The following is a 19,430-nucleotide window of genomic DNA, read 5'->3' as shown; positions in this document are numbered from 1 at the left end:
ATGGACACGTAACGTCCCTGGCCATGCCTACTGGTCCATGCATCTGTTGTCAGGTGCACCTTTGTGCTCACAGATTGCCTGAGTGCATGGACGATGCGCTCTTTAACATGCTGGTGGAGGGCTGGGATGGCTTTTCTGGAAAAAAAGTGTCGACTGGGTAGCTCGTAGCGTGGTACAGCGTAGTCCATCAGGGCTTTGAAAGCTTCGCTTTCAACTAACCGGTAGGGCATCATCTCTAACGAGATTAGTCTAGCTATGTGGGCGTTCAAACCCTGTGTACGCGGATGCGAGGCTAAGTACTTCCTTTTTCTAACCATAGTCTCATGTAGGGTGAGCTGGACTGGAGAGCTGGAGATCGTGGAACTAGCGGGGGTGCCGGTGGACATGGCAGACTGAGAGACGGTGGGAGATGGTATTGTTGCCGCCGGTGCCCTAGATGCAGTGTTTCCTACTACAAAACTGGTGATTCCCTGACCCTGACTGCTTTGGCCTGGCAAAGAAACCTGCACAGATACTGCAGGTGGTGCGGAAAATGGTGGCCCTACACTGCCGGAAGGGATGTTGCGTTGCTGACTAGCTTCATTGGCCGAGGGTGCTACAACCTTAAGGGACGTTTGGTAGTTAGTCCAGGCTTGCAAATGCATGGTGGTTAAATGTCTATGCATGCAACTTGTATTGAGACTTTTCAGATTCTGCCCTCTGCTTAAGGTAGTTGAACATTTTTGACAGATGACTTTGCGCTGATCAATTGGATGTTGTTTAAAAAAATGCCAGACTGCACTCTTTCTAGCATCGGATACCTTTTCAGGCATTGCAGACTGAGCTTTAACCGGATGGCCACGCTGTCCTCCAACAGGTTTTGGCTTTGCCACGCGTTTTGGGCAAGATACGGGCCCGGCAGATGGAACCTGTTGCGATGTTGATGCCTGCTGCGGCCCCTCCTCCTCCGCTTCAGAACTGCTGCCGCCTGCACCCTGTTCCCCCAATGGCTGCCAATCGGGGTCAAGAACTGGGTCATCTATTACCCCTTCTTGTAGCTCGTGTGCAACTTCGTCTGTGTCACCGTGTCGGTCGGTGGTATAGCGTTCGTGATGGGGCAACATAGTCTCATCAGGGTCTGATTCTTGATCATTACCCTGCAAGGGCAATGTTGTGGTCTGAGTCAAAGGACCAGCATAGTAGTCTGGCTGTGGCTGTGCATCAGTGCACTCCATGTCAGATTCAACTTGTAATGGGCATGGACTGTTAACTGCTTCACTTTCTAAGCCAGGGACGGTATGTGTAAAGAGCTCCATGGAGTAACCCGTTGTGTCGCCTGCTGCATTCTTCTCTGTTGTTGTTTTTGCTGAAGAGGACAAGGAAGCGACTTGTCCCTGACCGTGAACATCCACTAACGACGCGCTGCTTTGACATTTACCAGTTTCACGAGAGGAGGCAAAAGAGCTAGAGGCTGAGTCAGCAAGATAAGCCAAAACTTGCTCTTGCTGCTCCGGCTTTAAAAGCGGTTTTCCTACTCCCAGAAAAGGGAGCGTTCGAGGCCTTGTGTAGCCAGATGACGAACCTGGCTCCACAGCTCCAGACTTAGGTGCAATATTTTTTTTCCCACGACCAGCTGATGCTCCACCACTACCACTACCCTCATTACCAGCTGACAATGAACGCCCCCGGCCACGACCTCTTCCACCAGACTTCCTCATTCTTTTAAAAACATAAACAAACTAACGGTATTTGTTGCTGTCACACAAATTACACGGTGAGCTATAACTTCAGTATGATTTAGCTACCCCTTTACAGGTGAGTGAGACCACAACGAAAATCAGGCACAATGTTACACACTCTGTTGTTGGTGGCAACAAATGAGAGAGATGCCACACACGCAGGACTGTCACTGAAGCACAAATGTAAATATTAATCTCCCACTGTTTTTTTTTTGTTTTTTTTTTCAGGGAGACTTTAGGAAAAAAAAAATAATAGAATAAAATGATTTTTTCAGGAAGAATTTAGAAACCAAATAAAATAAAATGATTTTTTCAGGGAGAATTTAGAAAACAAATAAAACAAAAAAAGGCTTTCTATGGACCACTGAGTGAGAGATGACGCACACAGGAGTCAGGAGTGGCACACAAGCCCAGAGGCCAATATTTATCTCCCACTGATTGATGTAGTGATTTTTTGAGGTAGATTTTGGAACCCAAATCAAGCTAAAAAAATAATAGGCTTTCTATGGCCCACAATTGGAGAGAGAGAGAGATGGCACACCCAGGAGTCAAGACTGGCACACAAGCAGAAAGGGTAATATTAATCCCCCACTGATTTGTTTTTTTTTTTTTTTCAGGGAGACTTTAGGAAAAAAAAAATAATAGAATAAAATGATTTTTTCAGGAAGAATTTAGAAACCAAATAAAATAAAATGATTTTTTCAGCGAGAATTTAGAAATCAAATAAAACAAAAAAAGGCTTTCTATGGACCACTGAGTGAGAGATGACGCACACAGGAGTCAGGAGTGGCACACAAGCCCAGAGGCCAATATTTATCTCCCACTGATTGATGTAGTGATTTTTTCAGGTAGATTTTGGAACCCAAATCAAGCTAAAAAAATAATAGGCTTTCTATGGCCCACAATTAGAGAGAGAGAGAGAGATGGTACACCCAGGAGTCAAGACTGGCACACAAGCAGAAAGGGCAATATTAATCTCCCACTGATTGATTTATTGATTTTTTCAGGTAGAATTTAGAACCCAAATAAAGCAAAAAAAAAAATAAAAATGGGCTTTCTATGGCCCACTGAGTGAGTGATGATGCACACAGGAGTCAGGAGTGGCACACAAGCCCTGAGGCCAATATTTTTCTCCCACTGATTGATGTAGTGATTTTTTCAGGTAGATTTTAGAACCCAAATCAAGCAAAAAAATAAATAGGCTTTCTATGGCCCACTATTTGTGAGAGAGATGGCACGCTCAGGACTGGCACACAAGCCCAGAGGCCAATATTAATCTCCCACTTTTTTTTTTTTGTTCCAGGGAAAATTTATAAACCCAATAAAAAAAATAATAAATAGGCTTTCTATGGCCCACTATCTGAGAGAGAGAGATGGCACGCTTAGGACTGGCACACAAGCCCAAAGGCCAATATTAATCTCCCACTGATTGATTTATTGATTTTTTCAGGTAGAATTTAGAACCCAAATAAAGCAAAAAAATTAATAGGCTGTCTATGGCCCACTGACTGAGAGATGGCACACACAGGGATGGCACTCTAGCAGAAATGTCAATCTTAATCTCCCACAAAAAAAAAAACAAAAAAAAAAACAGGGAGTGTCCTTCAATTACTATCTCCCTGCAGTAATCTCAGCCAGGTATGGCAGGCAGCAATAAGGAGTGGACTGATGCACAAATTAAATAAAAAGTGTGTACAAACAAAAAAGATAGCTGTGCAGAAAGGAAGGAACAAGAGGATTTGTGCTTTGAAAAAAGCAGTTGGTTTGCACAGCGGCGTACACACAGCAATGCAGCTATCAGGGAGCCTTCTAGGGCAGCCCAATGAGCTACAGCGCTGAGGGGAAAAAAAAAAAATGTAGCTTCCACTGTCCCTGCACACCGAAGGTGGTGTTGGGCAGTGGAAATCGCTACAGCACAAGCGGTTTGGTGGTTAATGGACCCTGCCTAACGCTATCCCTGCTTCTGACGAAGCGGCAGCAACCTCTCCCTAAGCTCAGATCAGCAGCAGTAAGATGGCGGTCGGCGGGAACGTCCCTTTATAGCCCCTGTGACGCCGCAGACAGCAAGCCAATCACTGTAATGCCCTTCTCTAAGATGGTGGGGACCAGGACCTATGTCATCACGCTGCCCACACTCTGCGTTTACCTTCATTGGCTGAGAAATGGCGCTTTTCGCGTCATTGAAACGCGACTTTGGCGCGAAAGTCGCGTACCGCATGGCCGACCCCGCACAGGGGTCGGATCGGGTTTCATGAAACCCGACTTTGCCAAAAGTCGGCGACTTTTGAAAATGAATGACCCGTTTCGCTCAACCCTAGTACCTCATACCTCCGCAACAACGACCGATGGAACACATTATGAATAGCAAACGATGCCGGGAGATCCAAACGAAACGACACAGGGTTAAGAATTTCCAAGATCCTATAAGGACCGATGAACCGAGGCTTGAACTTAGGAGAAGAGACCTTCATAGGAACAAAACGAGAAGACAACCACACCAAGTCCCCAACACGAAGTCGAGGACCCACGCGGCGACGGCGATTAGCAAACTGCTGAGCCTTCTCCTGGGACAACTTCAAATTGTCCACCACATGACTCCAAATCCGATGCAACCCATCCACCACCATGTCCACTCCAGGACAATCAGAAGGCTCCACCTGACCAGAGGAAAAACGAGGATGAAACCCCGAATTACAAAAGAAAGGAGAAACCAAGGTAGCAGAACTAGCCCGATTATTAAGGGCAAACTCGGCCAGCGGCAAAAAGGTAACCCAGTCATCCTGATCAGCAGAAACAAAACACCTCAAATAAGTTTCCAAAGTCTGATTAGTTCGCTCCGTCTGGCCATTCGTCTGAGGGTGGAATGCAGACGAAAAGGACAAATCAATGCCCATCTTAGCACAGAACGTCCGCCAAAATCTAGACACAAACTGGGATCCCCTGTCAGAAACGATGTTCTCCGGAATCCCATGCAAACGAACCACGTTCTGGAAAAACAGAGGGACCAACTCAGAGGAGGAAGGCAACTTAGGCAAGGGTACAAGATGAACCATTTTAGAAAAGCGGTCACACACAACCCAGATGACGGACATTTTTTGAGAGACAGGGAGATCCGAAATAAAGTCCATGGAAATGTGCGTCCAAGGCCTCTTCGGGATAGGCAAAGGTGACAACAATCCACTGGCTCGAGAACAGCAAGGCTTAGCCCGAGCACAAACCTCACAAGACTGCACAAAAGAACGCACATCCCTCGACAAGGAAGGCCACCAAAAAGACCTGGCCACCAAGTCTCTAGTACCAAATATTCCAGGATGACCTGCCAACGCAGAAGAATGGACCTCGGAGATGACTCTACTGGTCCAACTATCTGGAACAAACAGTCTCTCAGGCGGACAACGATCAGGTTTACCCGCCTGAAACTCCTGCAAAGCACGTCGCAAGTCTGGGAAGACGGCCGACAAAATCACCCCATCCCTAAGGATACCAGTGGGCTCAGAATTTCCAGGGGAGTCAGGCACAAAACTCCTAGAAAGAGCATCCGCCTTCACATTCTTTGAACCTGGCAGGTATGAAACCACAAAATTGAAACGAGAGAAAAACAGTGACCAACGAGCCTGTCTAGGATTCAGACGCCTGGCAGACTCAAGGTAAATCAGATTTTTGTGATCAGTCAAGACCACCACACGATGTCTAGCACCCTCCAGCCAATAACGCCACTCCTCAAATGCCCACTTCATGGCCAAAAGTTCCCGATTACCCACATCATAATTCCGCTCAGCGGGTGAAAATTTTCTAGAAAAGAACGCACATGGCTTCATCACCGAGCAATCGGAGCTTCTCTGTGACAAAACCGCCCCCGCTCCAATCTCGGAAGCATCAACCTCAACTTGGAAAGGAAGCGAAACATCAGGCTGACGCAACACAGGAGCAGAAGAAAACCGGCGTTTAAGTTCATGAAAGGCCTCCACAGCCGCAGGAGACCAATCAGCAACATCAGCACCCTTCTTAGTCAAATCCGTCAAAGGCTTAACAACACTAGAAAAATTAGTTATAAAACGACGATAGAAATTAGCAAAGCCCAAGAACTTCTGCAGACTCTTAAGAGATGCAGGCTGCGTCCAGTCACAAATAGCCCGAACCTTGACGGGATCCATCTCAATAGTAGAAGGGGAAAAAATATACCCCAAAAAAGAAATCTTCTGGACTCCAAAGAGACACTTTGAGCCCTTTACAAACAAGGAATTAGCCCGCAGGACCTGAAACACCTTCCTGACCTGCTGAACATGAGACTCCCAGTCATCAGAAAAAACCAAAATATCATCCAAATACACAATCATAAATTTATCCAGATATTCACGGAAAATATCGTGCATAAAGGACTGGAAGACTGAAGGAGCATTAGAAAGTCCGAAAGGCATTACCAAATACTCAAAATGGCCCTCAGGCGTATTAAATGCGGTTTTCCACTCATCACCTTGCTTTATTCGTATAAGATTATACGCACCCCGTAGATCAATCTTAGTGAACCATTTAGCCCCCTTAATGCGAGCAAACAAATCAGTCAACAAAGGCAAAGGATACTGATATTTTACGGTAATCTTATTCAAAAGACGATAATCTATACAAGGCCTTAAGGACCCATCTTTTTTGGCCACGAAAAAAAAACCTGCTCCCAAAGGGGACGAAGATGGACGGATATGTCCCTTTTCCAAGGACTCCTTAACATAATCCCGCATAGCAGTATGCTCTGGCACTGACAGATTGAACAAACGACCTTTAGGAAATTTACTACCAGGAATTAAATCTATAGCACAATCGCAATCCCTGTGAGGAGGAAGCGAACTGAGCTTAGGCTCCTCAAAAACATCCCGATAATCAGACAAAAATACAGGAACCTCAGAAGGAGTAGATGAAGCGATAGAAATCGGAGGTGCATCATCATGAACCCCCTGACATCCCCAGCTTAACACAGACATTGTTTTCCAGTCAAGGACTGGATTATGAGTTTGTAACCATGGCAGACCAAGTACTAGAACATCATGTAAATTATACAATACCAGGAAGCGAATCACCTCCTGATGAACGGGAGTCATACGCATGGTCACTTGTGTCCAGTACTGAGGTTTATTCATAGCTAAAGGTGTAGAGTCAATTCCCTTCAAAGGAATAGGGACTTCCAGAGGCTCAAGACTAAACCCACATCGCTTGGCAAATGACCAATCCATAAGACTCAGGGCAGCGCCTGAATCTACATAGGCATCGACGGAAATGGATGATAATGAGCAAATCAGAGTCACAGACAGAATGAACTTAGACTGTAACGTACTAATGGCAACAGACTTATCAACCTTTTTTGTGCGTTTAGAGCATGCTGATATAACATGAGCTGAATCACCACAGTAAAAGCACAACCCATTTTTCCGCCTATAGTTTTGCCGTTCACTTCTAGACTGAACTCTATCACATTGCATTGTCTCAAGTGCCTGTTCAGAAGACACCGCCAAATGGTGCACAGGTTTGCGCTCCCGTAAACGCCGATCAATCTGAATAGCCATAGTCATAGACTCATTCAGACCCGTAGGCGCAGGGAACCCCACCATAACATCTTTAATGGCCTCAGAAAGGCCATCTCTGAACTTTGCAGCCAGGGCGCACTCATTCCACTGAGTAAGCACTGACCATTTCCGAAATTTTTGACATTATATTTCTGCTTCATCTTGCCCCTGAGAGAGAGCTAATAAAGCTTTTTCAGCCTGAATTACCTGGTTAGGTTCCTCATAGAGCAAACCCAATGCCAGAAAAAACGCATCCACATTAAGCAACGCAGGATCCCCTGGTGCCAATGCAAATGCCCAATTTTGAGGGTCATTCCGCAGGAAAGATATAATAATCTTAACCTGCTGAGCAGGGTCTCCAGAAGAGCGAGATTTCAAAGAAAGGAACAGCTTGCAATTGTTCCTAAAATTCAGAAAACTAGCTCTATCTCCAGCAAAGAACTCTGGAATAGGAATTCTAGGTTCAGACATAGGAGCACGTACAACAAAATCTTGTATATTTTGAACCTTAGCAGCAAGATTATTCAAGCTGGAAGCTAAACTCTGGACGTCCATGATAAACAGCTAAGGTCAGAGCCATTCAAGGATTAAGAGGAGGAAAAAAAAAATCAGCCAGGCTGCAATTAAGGCTAGGCAGCAACCTCAGAGGAGAGAAAAAAAAAAAAACTTCCTCAGACTACTTTTCCTCCTACTTCAGCCCAAACATTTTGGCCGGCTATACTGTCATGATTCCAATGGCAGAGAATCACAAAAGGACAAGCACCAACGAGCTCTAGGGTGATGGAACCTGAGCTGACCGCGACCCTAAACCTGAACACACAAATAACAATAGCCGGGGAACGTGCCTACGTTGATCCTAGACGTCTCGCACCAGCCGAAGATCTAACTTCCCCTATTAGAAGAAACACAGACCTCTCTTGCCTCCAGAGAAATCCCCCACAGAAATAGCAGCACCCCACATATAATGACGGTGAAATGAGAGGAAGGCACATACACAGTATGAAAACAGATTCAGCAAAATGAGGCCCGCTAAAACTAGATAGCAGAGGATACAAAAGTAAACTGCGCGGTCAGCAAAAAACCCTTCAAAAAAACCATCCTGTAATTACTTGAACTCATGTTCCAACTCATGGAACATGAGGAGCAATTACAGCCCACTAGAGCAACCAGCAGCAAAGAAACAATTACATGCAAGCTGGACAAGACAAAAATAAAGCAAAACGTGGAACAAGAAAATCAAAAACTTAGCTTATCCTGAAGATTACTGAAGCCAGAAGCTGAGGTAACAAAACACTCTGATAACCTTGACAGCCGGCGGGGAAATGACAAGAAAGCCCGGTTAAATAGGAAACTCCCAAATCCTAATAGAACAGGTGGACACCAGAGACAGCAGAACACAAATCACCCAGTACCATCAGTAACCACCAGAGGGAGCCCAAAAACAGAACTCACAACAAAAGACCATCTAAATGTCACCTGTTAAAATCCAAAGTACAGTACCTGGGCCATGTAGTGAGCTCTGAAGGAGTGGTCCCAGACCCTGACAAGGTCACCATGATCAAGAACTGGCCAAAACCCAGTAACGTCCATGAAGTCCGACAGTTCCTCGGGTTGGTAGGCTATTATAGAAAATGTATTAAAGACTTCACCAAGATAGCCACACCATTGCAAGACCTGTTAGTGGGCCAATCTAAGAAAGCCAAGGATAAAAATACCCCGATTGACAGGAATGTCAGGCTGGAAGGATCCTTCACTCGGTTGAAGTTGGCTCTCACGGGAGATGAGGTACTGGTCTACCCAGAATACGACCAACCATTTGTGCTGTACATGGATGCCAGAAACGTGGGATTGGGACCAGTACTGTCCCAGGTACAAAAAGGCATGGAAAGGGTAATTGCGTACGCCAGCAGGAAGCTGCGCCCCACAGAAAGGAACCCTGAAAATTATAGTTCCTTTAAGCTGGAGTTCCTCGCCATCGTCTGGGCAGTGACAGAAAGGTTCAAGCACTACCTGCCCTCAGCAAGATTTAAGGTACCTTCACACATAACGATTTCGTTAATGATATCGTTGCTTTTGTGACATAGCAACGATATCGTTAACGAAATCGTTATGCGTGACAGCGACCAACGATCAGGCCCCTGCTGGGAGATCGTTGGTCGCTGGGAATGATCAGGACCTTTTTTTGGTCGCTGATCACCCGCTGTGATCGCTGAATTGGCGTGTGTGACGCCGATCCAGCGATGTGTTCACTGGTAACCAGGATAAATATCGGGTTACTAAGCGCAGGGCCGCTCTTAGAAACCCGATATGTACCCTAGTTACCATTGTAAAAGTAAAAAAAAAAAAACAGTACATACTCACATTCCTGTCACGTCTCCCGGCGTCAGCTTCCCGCACTGACTATGTCAGCGCCGGCCGGCCATAAAGCAGAGCACAGCGGTGACGTCACCGCTCTGCTTTACGGCCGGCGCTTACACAGTGCAGGGAAGCTCATGCTGGGGGACGTGACAGGAATGTGAGTATGTAGTGTTTTTTTTTTTACTTTTACAATGGTAACCAGGGTAAACATCGGGTTACTAAGCGCGGCCCTGCGCTTAGTAACCCGATGTTTACCCTGGTTACCCGAGGACTTCGGCATCGTTGGTCGCTGGAGAGCTGTCTGTGTGACAGCTCTCCAGCGACCACACAACGACTTACCAACGATCACGGCCAGGTCGTATCGCTGGCCGTGATCGTTGGTAAATCATTTAGTGTAACGGTACCTTTACAGTCTATACTGATAACAATCCGCTGACTCACCTGGAGATGGCAAAGCTAGGTGCCTTGGAGCAGCAATGGATGGCCCGTTGTCTAATTACGACTTCACTATCAAGTACCGTGCAGGGCAAAAAAATGCCAACGCCGATGCGTTATCCAGAATGCCCAACCTACCAGATGTGGAAGAAGATTCAGATGAACATGAAGAAGTAGAGTTGCCAGCTTTCCATCACCCTGGAGCAACTCAGTACTCTCATTATGTATAAAACAGGCACAAAAACAAACAAGAAGCCATGCTGAACCCGTTGCCCCACCATGGATGGGCAGAAACTCAGGACAGTGACCCTGCCATCCTTCTGGTGAAAGAGCTGCTGACGCAGGCATATTCACACCCTGGTCCAAATGATCCGCATGAGATGCAACAACTGTGGAAGGAGAGAGGCAAACTATTCATCTACGATGGTATGCTGTGCCGAAGAAACATTGATCCATGAGTTAGTGTGGCAAATAGTGGTCCCAGACAAGATGCGCCAATGGTTCTGGAAGCATACCATGATGGAGCAGGACACTTTGTATGGAAGAAGTTGTAGATCTGGTTACGGGGACGATTTTACTGGATTGGCATGAGGAAAGCCATCGAAAAGTGGTGCTGAGAGTGTGGCGCATGTAACCTGCGCAGAAAGGACCGTGACAGCCAGAGGATTCCCCTACAGCCCATAGTCACCAAACAGCCAATTGAACTGGTGGCCTTAGACCATGTGAAGCTAACTCCAAGCCGGTCAGGCTATGTCTACGCTTTGACTATTGTGGACCATTACTCCAGATTCCTGGTAGTAGTACCTGTCAAGGACCAGACAGCAAAAACAGCAGCCAGAGCCTTCCAACAGCACTTCTGTAGACCACACGGATATCCTGAAAAAGTACTTACTAACCAAGGACCAGCCTTTGAAGCGGAAGTGTTCCAAGAATTCTTCCAACTGTATGGATGCAAAAAGTTTAGAACCACACCGTACCACCCGCAAACCAACGGAATGTGTGAAAAGATAAACCAGGTGGTAATCGATCTGTTAAAGACCTTGCCTTTATATGAAAGGAACTTATAGCCAGATATGTTACCAGACTTGGTAGACTTGTACAACCACATTCCAGTGAACTCCACCAACTGTACTCCAGCATACCTGATGAGAGGAAGATCTAGTAAACTACCAGTTGATCTAGACATGGAAGTCCTAACCCCAGAAAATATCTCACCGGATACAGATTGGGATACTGAGAGACAAGAAAATACCGTAAAGTACAAGAATGCGTAGAGAGAAGTCTATCAGAGGCGAGACAAAAGCAAGAAAGAGACTATAACCAACAGGCCCCTGCAATTCCCTTCTCACCAGGTGAACAAGTGCTAAAACGTAAAAGGGATATTGCACAAACTTGATGACCAGTGGGAAGCAGAACCGTATACTATCCTACCTTCAAACTTCTACAACACGAATGTCTGCCTTATCAGTAAAGGTGGAGGAGAAACTTCGACTGCAGTATCCAGAGACCATCTCAAAGTATGCCCTGATAAACTGAGGAACAAAGAAACAGACCCAGGAACATCTCCACCCATGGAAGAAGAAGAAAAGAAAATTCACACTGTTCTTGGAGATTTTCCCCAGTCTTGGACTCAAATACATCAGGTCATAGTGTTACCTGTCTTAACTTTTCCCCAGCCGAAAATACAAGAAGTGAGTCAGAACCATCCTGAACCAGAAGAGACTCTACACCAGCAGTTTCAAGCAATCAATGTCACCCCAGCAGTGGAACCAGAAAATCCACCCTCTGCTATTGGTGAAACTGTCAGACCTATGGTGAACCTGAGAACTCACAGACAATTACCTAGTATACCTACAGAATGCAGGTCTACACATAGTACATGCACTAGTGGGTACACTACAGCAGACATGGTAGAACAGGAAGTACGTAGGTTTACTCGTAGCACCAAGGGTAAAATCCCAGCCCGTTATAGGGACTGTCAATAATTGGTGTTACCCGTTTGAAAATGTTTGCATGTATTCCATTACAGGTTAAAAATGGACATTGCAGTAATGGACACTGATTACGCAAAAACTTTTATTGTTAATAGTTTGGCACCCTCAAGGTTCACCCTGGTTCTACCCATTTGCCGGTGTGGGTAGAGCCTTCTTTCTTTCAGCAGAACGAAGATAAAACCATCTGGCGTGGCGAACACCTGGTCAGGATATGCCTTGTAGCCCGCCCAACCCTAAGTTGTGGGTTTATGATGGGTCCCTCGCATCGGTACTGTTATGCTTATGAATATGGACACCCTGGTATAAGGCCAGATATACTGTTATAAATTGTTTGCAACGTTCAAGAACAGTGTCTCCCGTAAAGGATGAAAAGTTTAACCTGTTTTAATGTATTTCAATTGTATTTACAAAAATGTCTTTTTAACCTGTTGTTTATGTTTCCTTTTCCAGTCCAGGTGTACTGGGTTTAATGGGGGGGTAATGTGGCACCCCAGGAGTTCGGGTACCACAGTAGTGCTGCCTTCCTCTCGGGGAGGGTAGTGCTATGTCTGGAGACAAGTGAGATTCACCTTGGTAGGTTTTGACACACACAACACCTTCCAAATCCAGGCCAGGAGGCAGAGCTCAGAACAGTGTTTTATGGCAGCTTCCCTGGATAAAGATCCTGGTTTGTTGGCGGAGTGAGATCAGTTAGTACAGACAGTCTGTGTGCGAGGACAGACAGCGATGGAGCACAGTGGAGATACAGGACTCCGGGAGGGGACTAGGAAGGCCTCCAGGGAGTCAGAGGCCTTGTGGATTACATGGACTTTGCCCATATTTACCTGTGGCACAGCAGCACCTTGGAGCCTGGAGTCACCGTGAAAGGACCCCAGTAGGCACAGCTCAACCTGCCTACCATACAGGAACCTGTCCCTGGACAGGAGAACGAATAAGGACTTTGCTTAGGACACTTAGTGGCAGCAGGGACCTCAGAGACAGTAAGCGCAGAGTGGAAGGCTCCTACCTGACCTGCTAAGGGGATTCCACTTGTCTCTGGACTACCCGGACTTCTAATTCACCTGTTGCCGGTGCTCTGGACTGTGGCCTGTCACCCACAAGTAAACCAGGTAAAGACTTACAACCTGTCTCCTCCATTTATTCACTGACTTTACCATCTACACCACACATCATAGGACCCCTGGGGTCCATGCTTCACCTGTGGGAAGTGTAACATCTGGGCTGCTGCAACATCCCCCAGGGGACTCCTCTAGTTCAGCGTCGGTCCCCCCTTTTGACCGAACTCCACAGGTGGCGTCACGACAAACTTTGAACATTTAAACCCATTTAACTTTGATGCCCAGGGCCACGGACCGGGTCACAGGCACCGTGATATCCCCCTTTTCGACCGGACCCAATCCGAGTATCCCACTGCCCTGTGGGCGCGTCATGTATGCCCCTTGCCCGAAGCATAAATAAAAAAAATAATTGCCATTGGCTGACAGCAAGCAGAGATATAGAAAATAGCAAAAGAATGTACATGATAAGTATATAAGACAGCTACTATACCTTATATTGTAGAATCGTATGCCTTATTTATTATTGGTTTTATGGAGGTGATCACTGAATTTATCTGAGAGTGCAGAGATCCTGAGTTCTGTGCATTTTCTTTTAAAATTGTCTTGTTAGTTTCTAGAGAAGTTGGTACAGTGCAGGTAGAGCAACCCTGTCAGACTTGTCACTATTGGTAACATTTACCATTGTTTCAAGCCTTGTCTGTCTATCTGGATAAGTAAAGCCGTCAGTGTGAGGTACCGTATATTGTTTATATAGATAATCTGTTAAGTATATTCAGCTGAAATGATAACTGAGACTCAACATCTGTCATAACGAGTGTGATAACCTTATTATTGTCCTATATAGATGTCCCACACAGAAAAGACCCCATTTGTTGCACAGTGAATAAGCCAAGTGGGTTTATTAGTAAATATAATTAATAGCACGGATACACGGTGTTGCCGGGTTTACACCAATTGAGTTGCCAGCTTAGAGGTTGTCCACTACTTTAATATTGATGGACTATACTCAGGAGAGGTCATCAATGTCTGATTGGTGGGGGTGTTATACCCTGTTATCAGTAAAAAAAAGTGGCAGAAGGGCTGGTTAAATTTTTCTTTTTTTCCCCACGGCATTGTGGTGATAGGGCTTCTGATGTTTAAGTTTGGGTGTTGACAGGGATTCTTCTCTGTGGGCATTTACTTTTTCCTCTGTATGACACTGACCAATTGCAAAAGGCAGCATTATAAGGGGTAAAAAAGCAATAAAAACACACACAGAGAAGGTTAAAACAGGTACTGACAGTGTCATCTGGTGAGACGTGTTTCACTTGATTTCAGTAGGGCCTTTTTTCTATAATTATGGGAGAAGCAAAGGGATGAAACTAAATTGGAGAAGATAAAGATTGAGCGTGATCAATGAGTGGAACAGGCTGCCACGAGAGGTGGTGAGTAGAGTTGAGTTACTTTTTCTTTTTTCGGATTGAGTCGGGTTTTGCGAAACCCGACTTTGTCAAAAGTCGGGTCGGGTGAAATCGGCCGATTATTGCGAAAAGTCGGGGCCTGACTGAAACACGAAACCCAATGCAAGTCAATGGGGAATCAAAGTCGGCAGTGAGTGGAGGCCAGGAAAACACCTACAGTGCCCATTTTAATGCCAAAAACATCAATTCTTATTTCTTGAGCTTGTCAATCTTAATTTACTTTATAATAATAGTTAGGCAATGAAAACAGGGGGTCATTTGGCTAAAGTTGTGGGGGGGTAGGGCTGGCTCAAGATTTTCATGGGCCCAGGAAACGCGGACTACGTCACGGCGGTGGAGCAGGGAAGGTAAGTATTTCAACTTTGCAAGTGCTGTGATCCTGAGCAAGCAGGGGGGGCACACTCGTTGGCACTGGCACAGGGCCCCTCATAGTACAGCGGTGTGTTTGACGGCAGGTGGCGCCTCCCACTGGCAGAGACACTTTTGCGTACTATGAGGGGCCCTGTGCCAGTGACGTCACCAACGAGTATGCCCCCCCACCTGATGAAGGAACCTGCACTTTCATCTGCACCTTCCTCTTTGTCCTGTGTAAGGTGGTATAGTATGCGGGAAGGGGGACCTGACTTTCATCAGGGTCAGATTCTGGCTGTGTAGAGTGCAAGGAGAATGTAGTGGTCTGGGTCAATGTACCAGCAGACTCATCTAGCAGTGGCTGGCCAATGGGCAGGATGAGGAGGAAACACAGATATAGGCCCACATAATAAAGTAGGCTAAATGCAGTTCAAAATTGGTAACAGGACTAAACAGGCGGCATTGCTTTGTTCAGTGGAGGACAACTGTAATGAGTGGCAGACACAGGTAGTAGGCTCAAATGCAAAAGTAGGCTAAATGCAGTTCAAAATTGGTAACAGGACAAAACAGGTAGCATAGCGAGGTACAGGGGTGGGCTCCTCTGCTGAGTAGCAGACAGTGGTAGTAGGCGCAAAGTATTAACTGGTCTAAATGGAGGCCAGGGCCAATGTATATTTTAACTATCATCTATCATTTCAACAAATTTGTATTGGCAGTGGCATTGAAGGATTTAACAGCACAGACTACACAGTGGTGGAGCAGGGAGAGGTAAGTATTGCAAGTGGTAGAGTACTGTTCGAGCTGGGGGAACACTCTCTCGTGGACGGCGGTACTGGCACAGGGCCCCACATATTACGACGGTGTGTCTGACGTTGGTTGTGCACCACCACCGTCAGAGACACTTCATTGTACTATGAGGGACCCTGTGCCAGTGCCGTCACCCAACAGTGGGCACACCCACCTGTCCAGGCAAACGGCACTCGCACGGGTGCTTGCGCCAGGTGGTGACCACGGCCCTGTGGGGGGGAGTCAGCCCAATTAGGGAGGTATAAAAATGGCCTCTGGTGGACATTCAGCAGCTGCAAATGGAGGAATTGGAGAAGTCAGTAAGAGGAGGCCAAAAGCAAGACATTTTTCCGGCAAGCTATATGTCAGCAGGGGAAGGTGGGGCAAAATAATTTGAAATCCATGATTGGTTCATTTTAATGAAGGTTAGATCATCCGGCTTTAAAAGCGGTTTTCCTACTCCCAGATAAGGGAGCCTTCGAGGCCTTGTGTAGCCAGACGATGACGCTGGCTCAACACCTCCAGCCTTAGGTGCTATTGTGCTTTTGCCACTACCACCAGATGCACCACTACCATCAGTACCAGCTGGCAACCACCGCCCACAGGCTCTTCCACCAGACTTCCTCATTTTTTTGGAAAAAATAACCAAAATAACAACTGTTATATGGTACTGTAAAACAAGGTAGAAGGTGTATATAAACTTGTTGAGAATGTAAATCTCCCTTTTTTGGGGGGAGACTGAACAAAACCTCAGGCCCTGTGCATAAAACAACACAATGTAAGAGGCAGAGAGTGGCTGGAAGATATATGAAAAAAATACAAGGACTGTAGTACAATTTCAATCTCCCAACAATGATCTCAGGAAAAGTATGGCAGCAATAAAAAGGACTGCTGCACACAAAAGTGTGGACAAATAAACAAGAGAACTGTGCAGAAAGGAGCAACAGGATTTTTGCTTTTAAAAAAGCAGTTGGTTTGCACAGCGGCATACAAACAGCAATGCAGCTATCAGGGAGCCTTATAAGGCAGCCTAATAAGCTACAGAGCTGATGCACAAAAATATAAACTCCACTGTCCCTGCAAAGAAAAAGTGGTGTTGGACAGTGGAAATCGCTACAGCACAAGTGGTTTGTGGGTTAATCTTCCCTCCCTAACTATATCCCTTCTTCTGATGAAGCTGCAGCAACCTCTCCCTATGCTAAGATCGGCAGAAGTAAGATGGCGGTCGGCGGGAACGCCCCTTTATAGCCCCTGTGACGCCGCAGAAAACAAGCCAATCACTGTCATGCCCTTCTCTAAGATGGTGGGGACCAAGACCTATGTCATCACGCTGCCCACACTCTGCGTCCTCCTTCATTGGCTGAAAAATGGCACCGAAAGCATCATACGAAACGCGACTTTTGCGCGCAGATCGCCAACCTCATGGCCGATCCCACACTAGGATCGGGTTGGGTTTCATGAAACCCGACCTTGCCGAAAGTCGGCGATTTTTGAATTTGTCCGATCCGTTTCGCTCAACCCTAGTGGTGAGTTCTCCTTCAATGGAAGTCTTCAAACAGAGGCTGGACAGACATCTGTCTGAGATGGTTTAGTGAATCCTGCATTGAGCATGGGGTTATACCAGATGACCCTGGAGGTCCCTTCCAACTAATATTCTATGATTCTATGACCATGTGGAGAATTCCCTCACTTCCATCACTTCTTGTCATTTCAGCACTGTGGAGACACGGGGGTCAGCAGATGCTCTAATCCGCTAGCTTAAACCACATGGACAGGGATCATCCCATCAGACGCCCGCTTTCCTTTTACCGTGGCGTAATACTACTCAAACAACATAGGGTGAATGTAAAACAGTGTGGCAATAATTTATTGAACCACAAAACAGGCAAACAACACATAGAAGAGTCCCAGCAAAATACGCAAGATTATGCAAAATTACAGAGTCTCACCCTTCCGCTGTTTTGCCGGGATAATAGCAGCTGTGATTTCAGAGTTTTCAGGGTCGGCTACCCCACCGGTGGCACACACACACGGAGGATGTAACGACAATGGTAGGAAGATAACAGTCCATTGAGGTACAAGGCAAGGTGAATGTAAAGCTCAACCCCTTAGACAGAGATAGAGGCGGCATATGGGGCCTTTGTACTGTGCCGGGTGGACCACCAATGGCTTCCTTGTGATAAATATATACTCTACGTCTCTGTCACTTTGTTACATTTACATTTATTCTCCCTCTCTGCAGTGTTATCCATTTCCATTCCACAAAACATATCCATCCTGAAATAACACATAAATGATTTTGACCTATTTTCAACTTTTTACATTTCATGCATCATCATTAATTGTATCACCATTAACATTTTCTCAAGCAAACAGCTAAATAACTTCCAATCAATTGAAACACAGGAGCGGTGTGATGTAGAAACCTGCGTGTTCAGCGGAGTCCGCGGTGACGCGTTTGTACGTGCGCACGCTGCTGCTATTCTCGTATTTGTCGTGTTTTCAAAGAGTTTTATTTTAGAAATGTTCTCAGTGGCAGCAATGAAAGTACGAAACAAAACACAGAAAACGAGACTTCTGTATGAGAAGAGCAAACCCACTCAGATTCTTCATCAATCTTTTCTCTATAGAACAATGACGCTTCTTGGAAGAGATCCTCTGTACTACACAAACTGTTGTAACCTACTGCCACTTCTTACTCATGTTCATAGATTGTGACTGCGCTTGAACCCTTTTTTGCTTTACTTTTCTTTCTTCAATAATGCTACAAGAGTACCCCTGTAACAGTGCTTCATAATAATATTTCAATACATAGCGATAATGGTGCAATCACAGTGCCCTATTACACATGAATAGCGATAGCTGAGTGTTTCACACTAGTATTAACCCCTTCATGACCCAGCCTATTTTGACCTTAAAGACCTTGCCGTTTTTTGCAATTCTGACCAGTGTCCCTTTATGAGGTAATAACTCAGGAACGCTTCAACGGATCCTAGCGGTTCTGAGATTGTTTTTTCGTGACATATTGGGCTTCATGTTAGTGGTAAATTTAGGTCAATAAATTCTGCGTTTATTTGTGATAAAAATGAAAATTTGGCGAAAATTTTGAAAATTTCGCAATTTTCACATTTTTAATTTTTATTCTGTTAAACCAGAGAGTTATGTGACACAAAATAGTTAATAAATAACATTTCCCACATACTTTACATCAGCACAATTTTGGAAACAAAATTTTTTTTTGCTAGGAAGTTATAAGGGTTAAAATTTGACCAGCGATTTCTCATTTTTACAACGAAATTTACAAAACCATTTTTTTTTAGGGACCACCTCACATTTGAAGTCAGTTTGAGGGGTCTATATGGCTGAAAATACCCAAAAGTCACACCATTCTAAAAACTGCACCCCTCAAGGTACTCAAAACCACATTCAAGAAGTTTATTAACCCTTCAGGTGCTTCACAGCAGCAGAAGCAACATGGAAGGAAAAAATGAACATTTAACTTTTTAGTCACAAAAATTATCTTTTAGCAACAATATTTTTATTTTCCCAATGGTAAAAAGAGAAACTGAACCACGAAAGTTGTTGTCCAATTTGTCCTGAGTACGCTGATACCGCATATGTGGGGTTAAACCACTGTTTGGGCACACGGCAGGGCTTGGAAGGGAAGGAGCGCCATTTGACTTTTTGAATGAAAAATTGGCTCCACTCTTTAGCG

The sequence above is a fragment of the Ranitomeya imitator genome, chromosome 3 (assembly GCF_032444005.1).
Source record: "Ranitomeya imitator isolate aRanImi1 chromosome 3, aRanImi1.pri, whole genome shotgun sequence".
In the NCBI taxonomy this organism is placed as follows: Eukaryota; Metazoa; Chordata; class Amphibia; order Anura; family Dendrobatidae; genus Ranitomeya; species Ranitomeya imitator.
Note: the sequence above shows the minus strand (reverse complement) of the source record.